The sequence below is a fragment of the Heliangelus exortis genome, chromosome 2 (assembly GCF_036169615.1).
Source record: "Heliangelus exortis chromosome 2, bHelExo1.hap1, whole genome shotgun sequence".
Lineage (NCBI taxonomy): Eukaryota > Metazoa > Chordata > Aves > Apodiformes > Trochilidae > Heliangelus > Heliangelus exortis.
This window is the reverse complement of record NC_092423.1, coordinates 139093304-139108476: the sequence shown is the minus strand read 5'-3', so window position 1 is coordinate 139108476 and position 15173 is coordinate 139093304. Positions and strand designations below refer to the sequence as shown.

The 15173-nt window shown below is 43.5% G+C and overlaps 2 protein-coding genes across 7 annotated transcripts in view; both read left to right on the top strand.

Moving 5' to 3' along the window:
• Window positions 1–15173, top strand: part of ANXA13 (annexin A13) — a 194937-nt gene that overhangs the window by 162132 nt on the left and 17632 nt on the right. The window lies entirely within an intron of this gene.
• Window positions 3936–15173, top strand: part of ZHX1 (zinc fingers and homeoboxes 1) — a 30335-nt gene continuing 19097 nt past the window's right edge. For 4 of the 6 annotated variants that reach the window (XR_011724633.1, XR_011724632.1, XR_011724631.1 and 1 more), the window contains exons 1-2: window positions 3936–4075; window positions 4928–5038. The gene's annotated coding sequence lies outside the window, so the exon portion shown is untranslated. Of the gene's footprint in view, window positions 4076–4426; window positions 4835–4927; window positions 5039–15173 lie in introns of those variants that run through there. The other 2 variants (XM_071738316.1, XM_071738315.1) reach the window with 2 other exon arrangements.

The window sequence follows — 15173 nt, the reverse complement described above, 5'->3', positions numbered from 1 at the left end:
AAATAGTCAATGTGCCTGATACTGCCTCCCCCAGTGTCAACAAGAGAGTAGAGAGAGCACTTTTATGCATGGCCAGATGGTGTCATCCATAGAATTTTTTATTAACAGCAAAACATTTCTATGAGGTTGTCAAAGGAGCAGGAGAATGTCTGATTTGGACACTGCAGACTCAGTCAGTCTTTGATGATCTTAAAAGGAAGTTGATGACAGCCCCTGCTTTGGGTCACACCAATTCAGTTAGACCTTTTGACCTATATATAACACAAAAGAAGTCACCAAGCCTTGGGAGTTTTGACTCAATGCACAGGGTTGTGGAAGAATTAGTAGGGTACTGTTCAAAGCAAATGGATCAAGTAAGTAAGGGATGCTTCCTTCCTTGCCAGCAGTGGCAGCAACACTGTTGCTAAATCAAGAGGCAGTAAAACTAACTTTGGGCCAACCCATCACTGCATTTCCCTGAGGAAAAGGACTTTGAGTGCTGGTCTATGAAAAGTTCAACATGAGCAATCAGTGTACACTGGCAGCCCAGAAAGCCAACTGGATCCTTGGCTGCATCAAGAGAGGCGTGGCCAGCAGATCAAGGGAGGGGATTCTCCCCCTCTACTCTGCTCTTGTGAGACCCCACCTGGAGTTCTGTGTCCAACTCTGGAGCCCCTGTTACAGGAGGGACATGGACTGTGCTGGAGTGTGTCCAGAGAAGGGCCATGAGGATGCTGGAGCACCTCTCCTATGAAGACAAACTGAAGGACTTGGGGTTATTCAGTCTGGAGAGAAGACTCCGGGGAGACCTTATTGCTCCAGTATCTGAAGGGGCTACAAGAAAGCTGGTGAGGGACTTTTTAGGATGTCAGATGGTGACAGGACCAGGGGAATTGATTCAAACCAGGGGAGGGTCAATTTAGATTAGATATTAGGAAGAAGTCCTTCACCATGAGGGTGGTGAGACACTGGCACAGGTTGCCCAGAGAGGAGGTGGAAGCCCCATCCCTGGAAGTTTTTAAGGCCAGGCTGGACAGGGCTCTGAGCAACCTGATCTGGTGGGAGGTGTCCCTGCCCATGGCAGGGGGATTGGAACTGGATGATCTTAAGGTCCCTTCCAACCCTGAAAATTCTGTGATTCTATGTGCTTCATGCAGTAACCCCTGTGCTGGAACAAAAGGAACACCACTGTCTGTGGCCCAGTATAATTATACCGTATCAAGCTGTCCTTTTAGAGCAGAAAGACATTGCATTGAAAGTTACTAAAACCTTAATCCCAGCAACTCTGTTAGCAGTGGCAAGAATTAAATCATGTTTGCAAACAATCCAGCAGGTACATTCCAGCCGGCCAGACCTGCAGGATACACCCTCTGAAAAAGCTGAGATGGAATTGTTCATCGACAGCAGCAGCTTTATGTTGAAGGGACACCAAAAAGCAGGATATGCCATTGTGACTGCAGACTCAGAGGTAGGAGCTATCCCTCTTCCAGTGATCACATCAGCTTAAAAGCAAGAACCAATCTCTTTGATTCGAGAATTTGAACTGGCTGAGAAGACTGTGAATATTTTGAGTGATTCTAAGCATCCTTTTGGAGTGGTGCATGTGCATGGAGCCTTTTGGAAGAGGACTTTTATCATCACAATGTGCCCCTATAAAATTTGGGAACATCACTTTGAGATTGTTGCAATTAATAAACACAATGAAGCAAGCACCAGTTAATGCATTACAAGCCCCCCAGGTTTGGAAATGAGCCTGAAGTAATCAGGAATTGAAGAGCAGCACAAAGGGCAGTAGAAACGTCAGAATTACTGGCTTTGATGTCTAAAAAGTATCTAGAGATGGACATTCCTCTTGCCTGTGGGGCAGAAGGTGACAAGTCAGCAGAATTACCAAAAAAGATCAAGGAGAGCAGATGGTGGGTGATGCCAGATAAATTTCTCATTGTGACATCTGTAATAATGAGAGGCCCAGCAATGAGAGAAATGTGGTGGCATCTTTTTTCTCATCTTCACGACTAAAGGGACTAAAGGATGCTTGCTCTGATTCCTGGAATCATAATCTTCATTTGGAAATGATTGAAAAAGCCATGAAAATCTGTAAACAAACCAGTTGCATCCACTTTGCAGAGCATACTAGTAAGGGAGTACCATTAGTTGGAATACCAATTATTTTCAATATGTCCTGGAAAATAGTCCGTGGATAAAACCAAAGTTCACAAGAAATAATAAATCTGATTTTCAATTTTTGGATGTATTGGACCCCAATCTTTTGGGTGTTAAATGTGTGACAACAAATAATACTGGGCTGTCAGATAATATTTCAATAGGAAGTTAATAAGGACCAGAGCCCATGATTAAGATCATAATCTCTTCAGTAAAAAGACACATACATTTTCTCTCCTTTGCTAGGTGGTTTATTCTTTGAATAGGAGGAAGTGACATAATAAACATGTCTACTCTTATAGAATAAATTGGAAATTAAATTTCTCATGCTATCTTTGCTTTGCAGGAAGAGGTATCCAAATTTCAAATAGCTGCTCAGAATAGAATGGCTCTAGCTATGTTGTTAGCTTCTCGAAGAGGACTATGCACAAGTATTAATATGAACTGCTGTGTATACAGAAATCAGAGTGGGAGAATTACCACTGATTTAAATTAAATCCTATGTGAAATTAAAAAAAGATTATACATCTCTGGGATTTTAAGAGATTTGGGAACAGTTAACTTCCTTGTTCTCTGGCTTAAGCCAATGGGTCAAGCGACTGTTGGTGTCATTGATAATAACCTTGTTAGCTTTCCATGTTTATAATCTATTTCTACACTGCATCTGTAAGCTTTTTGCATGCTTGAAGCGAGCTTTGACAAGAGCTTTGTTCAATAACAAGATAATGTTGATGCACATTTATGGAAATCATGAAGATGATTACTAGTACATCTTCAAGACTTCCCAAGGGGGGAATTGATATTGGTAAGGGTTAAATTAATATGTAAATATGTTTGAGCTATTCTTCTGCAGCTACATTTCCTACTTTTTTTCTGCGGCTTGAATCCCTCAAGTGCAACATTCACAAGGTCAGTTTGAAACTTTGCATCCCAAGAAGTGCTCAAGAAGACTACAAAAGACATAGGAGATGCTTGGAACAGCGTTTGGCAAGAACATCACCAGCACAGGAGTCCTGAAGTGAACTTCGCCTTGGAATGGGTATGAGGCTCTTACCCAAACGACCACCCGCCAGCCCTGTTCTGCTCCCTTGTCCCTGAGGTATTTACTAAAGGAAAAGGTCCGCTTTCTCCAAGTTCCGTAACTCAACAACAACAATAAAAGGGGGGTGTTTTGTTTTTGTTTTGTTTTGTCTTGTTTCCCTTCAGAGCCGCTACTTTTGTGCTCACTCGTCCCTGCTTTGGGGCTCTGGAGCCTGCAGCCGTGTCCCTCCCTCATCACCAGCTCAGGGCCTGAGGGAAACTCCGGGCTGGCGATATAGAAAAAACCTTCGCGGGTCTGGAGACGACGCTGTCCTTAAAAGCCGTCTGGAAGGGTCTAGCGCGGAGCCCGAGTTCTCCGCCTGCGGAGCGGGGTGCGAAGGTGCCGCTGCCGCCCCCCCGGGAGCTCCAAGCCTCTCAGTCCCCTTCCTCCGTGCGCAGTGGCTGCACCTCGGCTGTCCCCGAAGGCGGAGGAGACACCGGTGTCCCCCGGACTGCGGCACCGGGGTAACCCCCCGATGCCACGGCGGGGCCGGGCCGCCCTCCGGATGGTGTCCGCCGCCTGACGGGCGGAGCGGCGGAGCGGCTCCGCCCCCGCTCCCTGCCAGGGAGGCTGAGGCACCGGCCGCCGCTGCCCGGCCTCCCGCGCACCCGACCCGGGGCGGCGAGGCGCCGGGAGGATGCGAGTGGGCGCTGCGGGCGGCGGCGAGGCGAGGGCCCGGGCGGCCGGCGGCGTTGGGAGTTCCCGGCTCACCCGCCGCCCCCCCGCCCCAAAAGAAGTGCAGTAGTTTGTGAAACGCAAGATGGCGGCGCGGCCGTGAGCGAAGGCGGCAGGCGGGCAGGCAGGCGGGCGGGCGGCGAGGGCTGAGGGGGCGAGGCGGAGCGGCGCCGTCAGGTAGGGGCTTGCGTCTCCCGCCGCCTCTGGCGCGGGCGGAGAGGGGGCTCTGGGCGTCGACCCCTCCGGGGAGGCGTGCCCCCCGCACGCCCCCGCTCCCCCCCGGGGAGCGGTCCAGGTGCTCTCCTGGGGGACACGGGGCAGACCCAGCCGGCGGGGGCGAAGGGGCCGAGCGGGGCCCGGCGGGGGCGACCGCCCCTGTGCCGCCCGCGGGGTGGGCGCGGTGGGCCGGCCGCGCCCCGCCCGCCTCCCTATTGTCTGACGGCGGCGAGCGAGCGGCCGGCGCTGTCCCCGCGGCCGGGGGACATCGCCTGCCAGGGGCTGCCGGCTGTCAGGGGGAGCCGGGGCGGGGGGAGAGCCGGGGCGTGACTTCGAGGCGGACCGCTGCCTGCCCCCTGGCCCGACCCGACCCGACCCTCGGGGCGCTTAAACCCTTTCGAGTCCGCGGGCGATCTCCTCTCCGCCTTCTTCCCTCCTCCGCCCTGTGCCAGCACAGGAGCCGGGAGTCTGTGCGTGGCTCTGCCCGCCGCAGGGCGGAGGAAGGTTCGCCTGACTTGTCAGTCGGGAAGGAGAGTCAAGAAGTTGCCTCCCGGTGCGCCCGGAGGAGCTGGCGAGTTGCCGGCTGGTACCCCGGGCTGGCGGACTGACAGGAGGACTGACAGGCGGACTGACTGACTGACAGGCTGGCGGCATGAAGTTCTGGCTGCAGAGTTGTCTCGCATCCCGTGGGGTTGCAGAGCGGGGGCAGAGCAGTGCGATGTACGTGCAGGCAGAGTTGGGGAAGATGTGCGGTTTACTCCTCGGGGGGTGTCTGGGTTCTGGGGTGCGTTCTGACGCTCGGCTCTCCCCTAGATCAGGATGTGCAGCGCTGGAGATCAACACCGATCACAATAAAGCACGAAATGGAGGCAGTTCTGGATCTCTGAAGGGGTTCACAGGATCTGCAATAGTGAACGTTTTCTGGTAGGTACTTGTGCTTTATTTCTGAGCTTCTTGGGCTTTCTGGTAGGTTAAATAGTTAACGGAAGGATGGAGAAGTTTACTTTGCACTAAGTGTCATTTCACACAGGGAAAGCTGAGATGTCTCTTGGTCTGCAAGCTGCTGCTACTTCTTAGAATACAGATGTATAGAGAGCATATTGGGCTTGCCAAAGTGCATATAAACATAGTATAAATAAAAAGTGGATTTTGTGCTGAACCTTGTTACATGAAAATAAACCTGTTATAGGTAGAAATGAGAGAGGAATTTGAAAAGCTGTGCTGTTGGTTTTGACCAACAGTCTGGTTTGTGTTTGTTTCTTGGAAGGATTTCACACAACATAAGGAAGCTTTTGAGAACTTACAGAAGCCCTGTTTAAAACAACCTGCAAACTATATAAGTACCCTGAATTATGGTCTCTTTGGGCAAGCATGCATCATTTAGAAAACCTTATTGTTACTGTCCTTAAACATTGCCAGCCAGGCAGTCTATTTCACTTATGGTGTTAAATGAATTCTTCTGAGCTTATTAGAAGTAGATGCCATTTTTTAAGGGAAACAATTTGCTTTTGACTTCAGGCTAGTGTTTCTTTGCACATTGCTGGAGTGAAAAGCTTTCCACTGTCACATTTGGTTAATGTGCACATATACTATGATTGTCCCCAAACTTGTCTTTGTAAAATGTAGCAGTCTGAGGTAGAGCTTTTTCTTTGTGAGGCATACTTTAGTACTCTCCTAATGTTTCTAATGACTGTCTTCTGGATAATTTCCTCTCTTGCAACACCCTCCAGGACCTGTGGGTGCTTTGGCTGGATCTAGTTTCCTGGTGTCAAGCCTTAATTGTCAAGTCATTTATATGTATGTTAATTATGATTGGACTAGACTATTTATCACTGCTTACCAGTAAACATTTGAGACTGTAAGAGCTCTGTGTTGAACAGTTCTGCCTCTTGTAGATTCCTCAGTGCTGAAGAATTTCTGTCGAATAATGGACTTAGTACTATTGTTAGGATTCCTTTTGTTCTGACTGTTTCTTGTGCCTTTTGCTTCACTGAGCAGTATGTAGTATTTCACTTAAGTTGATTGCTATCCCTGAGCTCTCCCCTACTATCCCCCCATTTGTTTCTGTGTAGTTTGAAGGAAAGGATTAAATTTATGTTAACTTTTCCATCTAGTTAGGATCAACATTTGTTACCCTTTTGTTTGCATGTGACTTCAGAAGAGTCTGATTTGAAAAAGTGGTGTGTCTTGCAAGTCAGATTCTTTTCTCCTGTTTGAGTTAAGGTTTGCTTTCCAGCTTTATGAAACTGGGACTTTTAAAGCACATGTTAAATATAACCAAGACACAATCAGCTGCAACTAAGCTATAGCTAACCTATATTTTGGTCATCAGTTTCTCTTTACTTGTCAAGATGAAGTCTAATAAGGAATTCCATTGTGTCAAAATCGGTATTTTTATTTATTTATTTTCAGGATTTTTAGAAATCCTGAGCCTGTTGCAAAATTAACAGAATGATCTCTCTGATCTGATCTGTTTATTAATTCAAAAGTCATGTGTAATAATGGTTTTGTGGTCATTGAGTGGAGGAAGGTTCTGAACATTTTTAGCTGAGCTCATGGACGTTTTGTTCTGTTCTGTGTATTAATGGTCAATATTCCCTCTCCTTGCACTTTATATACAGGGTCACTGAGCTGTAAATGTCCAAGATGGTTTGCCCCTGAGTTGTCAGCTACTTGTAAACAATGATGCAGTTTTCAATATAGTACCACTTCCCCTTTTTCTCTTGTTTACTTTGTTTTCCATAAATAGGCAGCAATACTGATCTTAGTATTTTAGTCATGTATCTCCCCACTGTGTGTCAGTAGCACCACCTTTGCTGAATATATACCCATAAGAGTATGATTTTCTATTGTTAGATAAGTTTCTAATATTGTCAAAATAGGGATTAAAACAGTTTCTTTCTTCCAGCTACTAAAAGGATGTTATTAGTTAAGTTTTCATCATCTACATTATTAAGTCCAAGTTATTGTCTTTATTCCAATACATGTTCTTCCTTTTTTTCTCTGTCTCATGATTTTTAATTTTTTTTTTGGCTAGTTCAGGACCTTCCCAAATATTCAAGCCACTTTCCTGCATAAACAGTTGTTTCTTTTTCTGTGGAGGTGAAAGCCACCAAAACCTATCCATTTCCTTATCCTGTACCATCCAGGTGGCATGTAATAATTCAATGCCTTGCATCACTTTAATGGATGATTCGTTTCCAGTTATGTTGTCTTTCTGTTGAGCTGGAAGGAGCTTGAGAAGGTCCACTCAAGTCTTTCTTGTATCCTTCAGAGTTCAGTGCACTGTAACAAATTTCATAATACAGCGTTTGCTACCAGTGAATCCTTTCTAACCAGCTTGAGAAATCAGTCCAAACTGAGCAGAAGTCTTATTGTTGTTGCTTGTGGGAAGATGTGTGCCACTCCTTTATCTTCAAGAGCTTTGAGATTGGAGCAATTTTTAAAGTTCAGTAAAATGCAGTGAAAAGGAGTATGATGTAAAGGGCAAGAACTGGAATGTAGAGTACACTTATTTTATATTATTAGCAGTATTATGCTAAAAGAGGAATGGATGTGGTTGTTGAGAGAACCTTTAGGGAAAAATATTAAAGAACTTTGAATGTACTATTTTTTGCAGCCCTCAAATGACATCAGAGATTGCAAGGAACTTGATGTTGCAAACATCTTTTAGCAGCGTGACTGCTGCTGCTTGTGGCCAACAGGTCTAAAGGAGTTCAATATATTCTCCTTCCAAAGAACAGGCTTCAAATTGTGTTTGGAGCCATTTAAGAAATTGAGTTTGGTATTGTAGGTTCATTCTGTGCAACTTGGCCTTCCCCAGTGGTGTTCTGCAGTCTGCTGCTCACCTTCCTTATGTATTTGTCTGCCTTACCAGGAGCTGAAGGAATTTAACACACTGCCAGGGGACCCGCAATTTGAAGCCATTGCAAGGAAGCCTTGGGGGCTGGCAGTTTTGTTTAAACAGTGGGCAGGCAGAAGTGTGTAATGAGGCATGAATAACGCCAGCCCTCTTGTTTGGCAAAGCCCTCACCGTTCTGTGAGCACTGTGAGAGCCAAATTCACCCCACCAGACAGAAGGACAAAAATGAGCTTTTGAATGTTCTAATGGTTATGGTAAAAGTTCCACATGTTCAGCACTCAGTCTTTAAAGCATCTTATGAACCACATATACGGGATGGGAAATAGCTGTTAGCTTACAACGAGTTCTGTGAATTCAGCAGTTGTATTATACTGGTTTTAAGGCTTGAAACCTTGTTTATAGTTTGGGAATGTGATTATTTTAATGTTATCTTCCTTGCAAAGGTGCTAGGAGTTTCACAGATGAAAATGTATGTTTTTCTGGGCTAAGGCAATCTTGGTAGAGATCTCTAAGCTTGGTTTTCCTAAAAATTGAGAAATATTAACCTATACAAAACATGACACTAATGTGGTTTGCCTTCCTCCCTGTGTTGTAGTGGAAAGATACGTTTCTTATGTCAAAGTGCCCTTGATTTGAGAACTCTTGCTGTCTGTGTGCATAGGTGTATGGCTCTGCTTTAGGTCCAAACAAGATCTAGGATGCTGCATATCCTAAGAAAAGTCAAGGGGACACAGTGGGGCAGGAGTCAGAACAGTTATTACTACCAGGGCTGTAGAAGAATTGGTAGTTGAACCTCAGTTACAGCTTTGTGCTTCTTCCAAAAGTCCAGTTTCCTGATTAACCTTTAGAATACTTTCAAAGTGGAAAAATACTGCCTTTTTAAAATTTGTAGGTCAGCTGCCTTCAGAAGCATCAGTTGGAGCTGAGGGCACGCCTCAAATCAGAGCTGTATTGGGAGTAGTTTGGCACTTGGCAGCAGCTCCCCAGTGAGCTAGATGGAGGAAGTGGGAAGACTGTGGGGCTTATGCTTCTCAGCAGGACTCTCAGCAAGGTGAAACACACTTGTAGTTTCAGTGGAATTTGAATTTGGCAGCATTCAGCACTGCCCAGTGTTCAGCCTTGTTTGCAAGGTTGGATACTTTGGGCTCTCTGTCCTCCAGGCTTCTCACTGGGGATCTGGACTGACAAAAGGTTCATCATACCTGGAGCATTACAGGAGTTCAAGTTTCTTGTGTATGGATCAGTTTGTGAAACTGGTGCCTCCTGGCATTGTAGGTATCTGTTTAAATATGATGCAAACCCACATGACTTTGCTCCTTATACCTTATGAGTGGTTTTGAAATTTGACTTCTTAATACATTTTACTTCAATTTGTTGGCAAAGTTTGTGAGTGAGCAGAAAACTGATTTTTTTTTTTTAATCTCATTAAAAGAAATAATTTAAGATTGAGACTTTTTTTTTTTTTGATGAGATGATTACAGCTTTGGGTGTTGCAAATGTTTGTGGTCTTATAGTCTACAAGCATCCATTTTAAATCTGAGTCTAGTTCTTGGGTTCCTCTGGGGAAAAATTGAGGCCTTGTTAATATTACCACTTTGTTTCTTTTGGTGAAAGAAGGCAAGAGGTGAGAAAACAGAGTAATACTGAAGTAAGTTTCCTCTTTCCACACATAGTAAAGAAATAGTCACATGTGCACATGTGTAGGAATATATATATGTATATTAATCATTGCATGTAATGTACAGAGAGGAAGTTTTACATTACTGAATATGCTGAAATTTCACTTCAGAATCCTTTGTTTTGACAGCTCTCCAGTACATTAATATTTGTGTGGGTGATAGCAGCATGAACACCGTGCCCTGTGGTCGCATGTGCTTACTGACAGAGTGAGCAATACTTCTGCAGCACAGGCCACATGTGTATGGGCACAAGCTGGTTCTAAAGGCAGAATTTGTGGATATGTGCTCCTTTGTATGAGTGAATACCCCATTTCTGGAAGCAATCCTCATGAAGTTACTCTCTGTGAATTACTGAACAGCAGAGCTGAGTTGAGAGAGAGAGAGAGAGAGAGATGGGCTGAGGATGAGAGCTTGCCTGAGGGTTGTGACTGAAGATTGCTTTGCACCAGAGCAGCTTCTCTGCACCACTTTGTGTGGAAAGATTCAGTAATTTCCACCCAAAGCAATGAAATAATAAGCTTGGTCAGCCATTTCATCTCGAGATACCCCGCCCTCCAAAAGAAATATGAAAAAGAAAATGTAGGGTTTGGCCCATGCATATCCCAGTAATTTCCAAGGATGAAGTGGCTGCTCGTGATGGTGATACAGGAGGGTCATGTTTTGTGAAATACAAGTATCTTTTTGGATTTTGGTAGAGGAAGTTACAAGATTTATATAATCCCCCTAATATTTTATTTTGCCCAATAACTGCATGGGAAGGAAAGAGTCTGTTTAGTTTACCTTTGTCCTAGATTCCGTTTTAATACCTAATGTTTAAATGAAGGGGGTTGATCTTTATTCTTAATGATTCATGCTGCCTCCAAGCACAGTGGTTTCTAGTTGTGTGCTGCCTTTCCCACTGGGGGATGCAAACAAAAGAACAATAATTTCAGACTCCTCCTTCAGTTTCCAAGAGAACCTTAGCTGCTCAGGGATAGCTTTGAATTTTAAAAGCATTTTTCTTCCAAATTATGTATTGATTGCACACAAAATAGCAGTGCTGTAATATGCAATTTAAAACAAATGCATGATGGTGCTCATTTGCTTTTAATGCTGCTTTTTCCAGCAGAAAAACAAAAAGTGGATTCTGTTCCCATAAACCAGTCTTGCAAAATCCTTACAAACATTTATTAGTCTAGACACAAAATATTCTCACCCTTGCCCAGCTTGACGATGGAAAAAAAGAAAAAGAAAAAGAAAAAAAAAAAAGAAGAGAAGAAAATGCAAGCTAATATTGTCCTTGGCTGTCAAAAAAGGGGAAAAAAAAAAAAAAAAGCTTGCCCCAGGCAACTAAACCAGTAACATTTTGCTGGGACTGCCTACAGCAACAGATGCATCTTCTTCCCATGGGGTTTCCAGGCTTGCCTCCTCTGTTCTGCTAAACTTGGACACTCTCATAAACATTCTCTTTGAGTACCACACCCCAGTTGTATCCTGGGCTCTTCTAATTCGGTTGATTTAATGATGACACTATACGTATTCCTCTTGCCTTTCCTTACCAATCTTTGTATTTCCCAGTCTCCCCCCAGCTATCAATTAACTAATTCATTAATGCAAAACCAATGCGAATATATGGGAACTGGAGTAACTGATAGAAATCAGAATGGTTAAGTAGGTGATTTAATCACAGTTGAAATTTGCATGTAGGAAAGCTTGATTTAAATTATTTCTTCTAATTCTGATTTGCATTTGTGCTCTTGATAACTTTCATAAATGGTCAGTGATTGTCATTTTTTGATATTGTGGTAGTTTGCAGAGTTTGTTTTGTAAAGGGCTAATGTCATTTTAGGCATGTTATGTCAGTGAGTTTTTATTTTATAATCTGTCCTTTATCTCAACATAAAAAGTATTAATTTTTACTTTTTTTGTAATTTTCTTTAAAAATAGTGAATTATGTATGTCTTGTTTTTCAGAGAATGATTAGTTCTTGTTTTTTCCAATTTATGTCAAACTGCATTTGGTTGGGAATTACAATTGAATTTTAAAAATTCCCCTAAACAGCATAACATGTCTGTAGTATTAATCAAACTACTGTCAATATGTACAATATTTAGGAATACATTTATTCAAGCATGACTGTATTTAAAAAAAAAATATTTATGAGGCAAAGTAGGATACATTTTTATATTTTTTTATATTTACTATATTAAATTTATTGTTTCTGTGATGACATATCCAAGTTTTTATTCCTGGCAGAGCTTATGTTCAAACCTGAACTAGAGATCATACATAGAAAACAACCCATCCTGCTTTTTCAACTTTGAGGCAGGGCAGTTCTGTCATTCCGAAAATAATTCATATCTTAATTCAGTGCAGATGTTTACAAAATGAATGTCTGTCTGTAAGGTTAGTTATGAAATGCTACTAACTTAGTGTTTTCACTAAGAATTTCTAACTCAGTTAGCTAAGAGAACTTGCTGCTTAAACAAAAATAAAAAATGAACTAAACCTGTTTTAATGCTGACTTTTTTTTTTCTCAGAGCTTTTATCCCATTGATAAAAACTTCTGTTTACAGTTAGAAGAGTACTTCAGGCAGACATCGGTGCTCTTAATGAGGATGACTGGTGTAATGTTAGTAAATTAGATAGGTGTTACTCATGTGAGGGAGTATGTTCAGTGTGTTCTTGAAACAGTAATGTAAATTACCAAAGTGTTTTTCACTAAAACCGATTTTGACTTTCCTACTCTTAAGTAGTAGGAGATTCAGATATAATCCTGATTCATCTCCTCCTTCCCCCTCCCAATCTGATGCTGTCCTGTTTCATGCTCTGTTATTTCTGTAGGCTTTTCTGTTGCTTCTTAAATTTTATTAATACATATAGTATTTTGTAATAAAATGTTGCTGCCTATTTTCAATTAAATCAGTGAGGGTATAATTTTGACCCTGGGATGCAGCTTCAAACTACCTATACCTTTTAATACTTAACTAATACAATTTTTTGTGCCGTCTAAATCTAAAGAAAAAAAGAAAAAAAGAAGCAAACATAATTTTTAAGTGCAGTGCTTTAGTTAACTACATACTTTACACTTAAAACTGCTTGTGTTCCTTTTCTATGCTTACACGAGGATGTGAGACAAAAAGTGAAACTGGGTCACCTGTTTTCGATACTCCTCTTGCCTCACTTCCTTGCCAGGACTGACCATTGGAGATTTGCATTTCTTCTGCAAGAGTTGCTCTCATGAGAGGCAGCTCCAGCAGAAGAGGGCAAAAGGTGCAGCCTTGCCAGTGGCTCCCAAACTGGGGTTTGTCCTCTCAAGCAGGGCTGGGAGCAGTTAGGAGAGATGTCCTGTGCCTGGTGCAAAGTCATGAGGTTCACAGTCAGTTTGGGGCATCAGCCTGGCTAACAGGGAAGCAGGGAACCCATCTTGATGAGTCTTGCTTGGTTGCTTTGCTGCTGCATCTGAGGCCCTCATTTAGGTGAGCTGGGAGCAGTGTGGTGTAGCAGTCAGGCCATTGCTGGACTCCTGGTCCAGCAGTGCTTGTGAAGCAGAACGTGTTAAACATGGTAACTGCAAACCTCCTGCTCCCTGTGCTGTGGCTGAGATGCTTGTTCTGGTCTGCTGAATCTTTCAGACCCTTCAGTACTCTGTGGTAACTTGAGTACCCAGTCACCTCTCTGGCTGCTGCAGGTGACTGTACTTGGAGTTCAGCTTTTTATTCTGCCTGTTAAACCTGAAAGGCTTTATAGTCCCCTCTCTTTTACCTTTTTTGTGGTGAGCTGATTGGCAGTCACCAATGTTTACCCCCTCTGTGAATGCATGGGGGAGAGGGGGGAGCAGAGAAGGGGCTCAGTCTTTGTCACACACACAGAAGACATTATCTCCCACAGAAATCAGCAGGAGCATCCAAGTAGTACAGCACAGTACAGTACAGTGCTCAGCAGGGGGGTGGAGTCAGGTCACTGTTGCAAATAAAAATGCTTTGCGTTTTGCAAAGGTTAACTTCGTACATGGTGATATTTTACTAGATAGTTGAGACCTGCAGGGAGAGTTTTTATGTGGGCAGCTTGGGGTGCCCTCCTTCCTGTTAGTTATGAGCTGAAACATCCCACAATCCTAGGGACAAAAATTAGGGTAGAAAGGACTTAGGGAAATCATCTAGTCCAACCTCCTGCTCAAAGCAAAGTTAACTGTGAAGATAGATAGGGTTGTTTGGCATCTTTCCAAGTTTCAGAATCTATATGAGGATGGAAATTCCGTAGATGTTCCCTGCACATCTCCACAACCTCTCCAGACAACTGGTTACAGTTCCTTGCCAGCACTGAGATGGTGTTGCTCTACCATCACCATGCCCCTAACGTGATGTTCATCTGTTGCAGACCAAGAGGATGGTGGTGTTGCAGTGAAAGGCAGAGAAACCTCATCTAGCTTGACTGTCTTCTCCTTGTCCTGGCAGTAATTTAGTGCTGCACTGGGAACACTTGCATAAAATAGCAATGACCAAGTTCTCTGAATATGTAGAGGGAAACTGCAGTGTTGTATTTGTGAGTATTTGTTGTATTCAAGTGTTGCTGCTTGACCGGCATTGGTTGGATCAGGTCAGAGGATAGTATCCTGAAGAACTTCTCTAAGATCTGCTGTGCTTGCAAGCATGAACATAAGATTTTTCTGCAAATCTCCAGTATGGAGGAGTCTCTCAGTAGGGCCTGAGAATTCTTGGTTTTGTCTGTCCTTGATTCAGGTGATTCAGCTCATAACTGTATAGCTGTTATATGTCACTGGAAGTTTATAAACCACATTATTAAAAAAAACATCTTTTAAAATATCAGCTCCAAAGTCACATTTCTTACTTCTGAAGTGGAGAAGGAAATCATGTGGTAAAGAAAATAGAGGACTTTTTATGCACTCTGCATTCCTTGACCTTCTCACAAAGTGGTAGCAAAGCTAAGAGGCTTTAAGGAGGGCTTGGGGTGAGAAGCAGGTAGGTTCGGGGCATGCAGAAGAGGTTCTGAGTAAGCACATGTAAGTGAAAGCCCACATGGTGGTTGAAGTGGTGGAGAAGGCTCTAAAGAGTAGTGTCAGCCTTGATAGTGTGGCTTAAAGGCTCTACCTTGAGATACTCTGACCTAGGTCCATGCAATGGATATGTAAGGGTTTTTGTGCTTTTCCAGTGACAGTCTTTTTCCTCATTCATGCAGTACTGGCACTTACATAGCACAGTGTAAACACTGGGTTCATGCACTTATGTCAAGTTTTTTAGGATCCTTTACAAGTTTCTTAAATTATGGGTCTGAATCCTGGTGTCTGTATAGATGAAGCATGCAGCCGTGCACGTTAGCGTCACCTGGTGGGTCTATTGTAAGTCCTTGTTTCCCTTTTCCTGTGATGGTTGAAATAAGAATTTCTCACACATTGTTTCTCTCTGGAAGCTGCCTTTGTTCTCTGCTCTTTGGTTTTGGGGGAACATTCAGTAAGTTCAAAAGCAAAATGAACAGAGCGAGGGGGGAACCATGGAGGGGAAGAGAGGCAATCTCTATG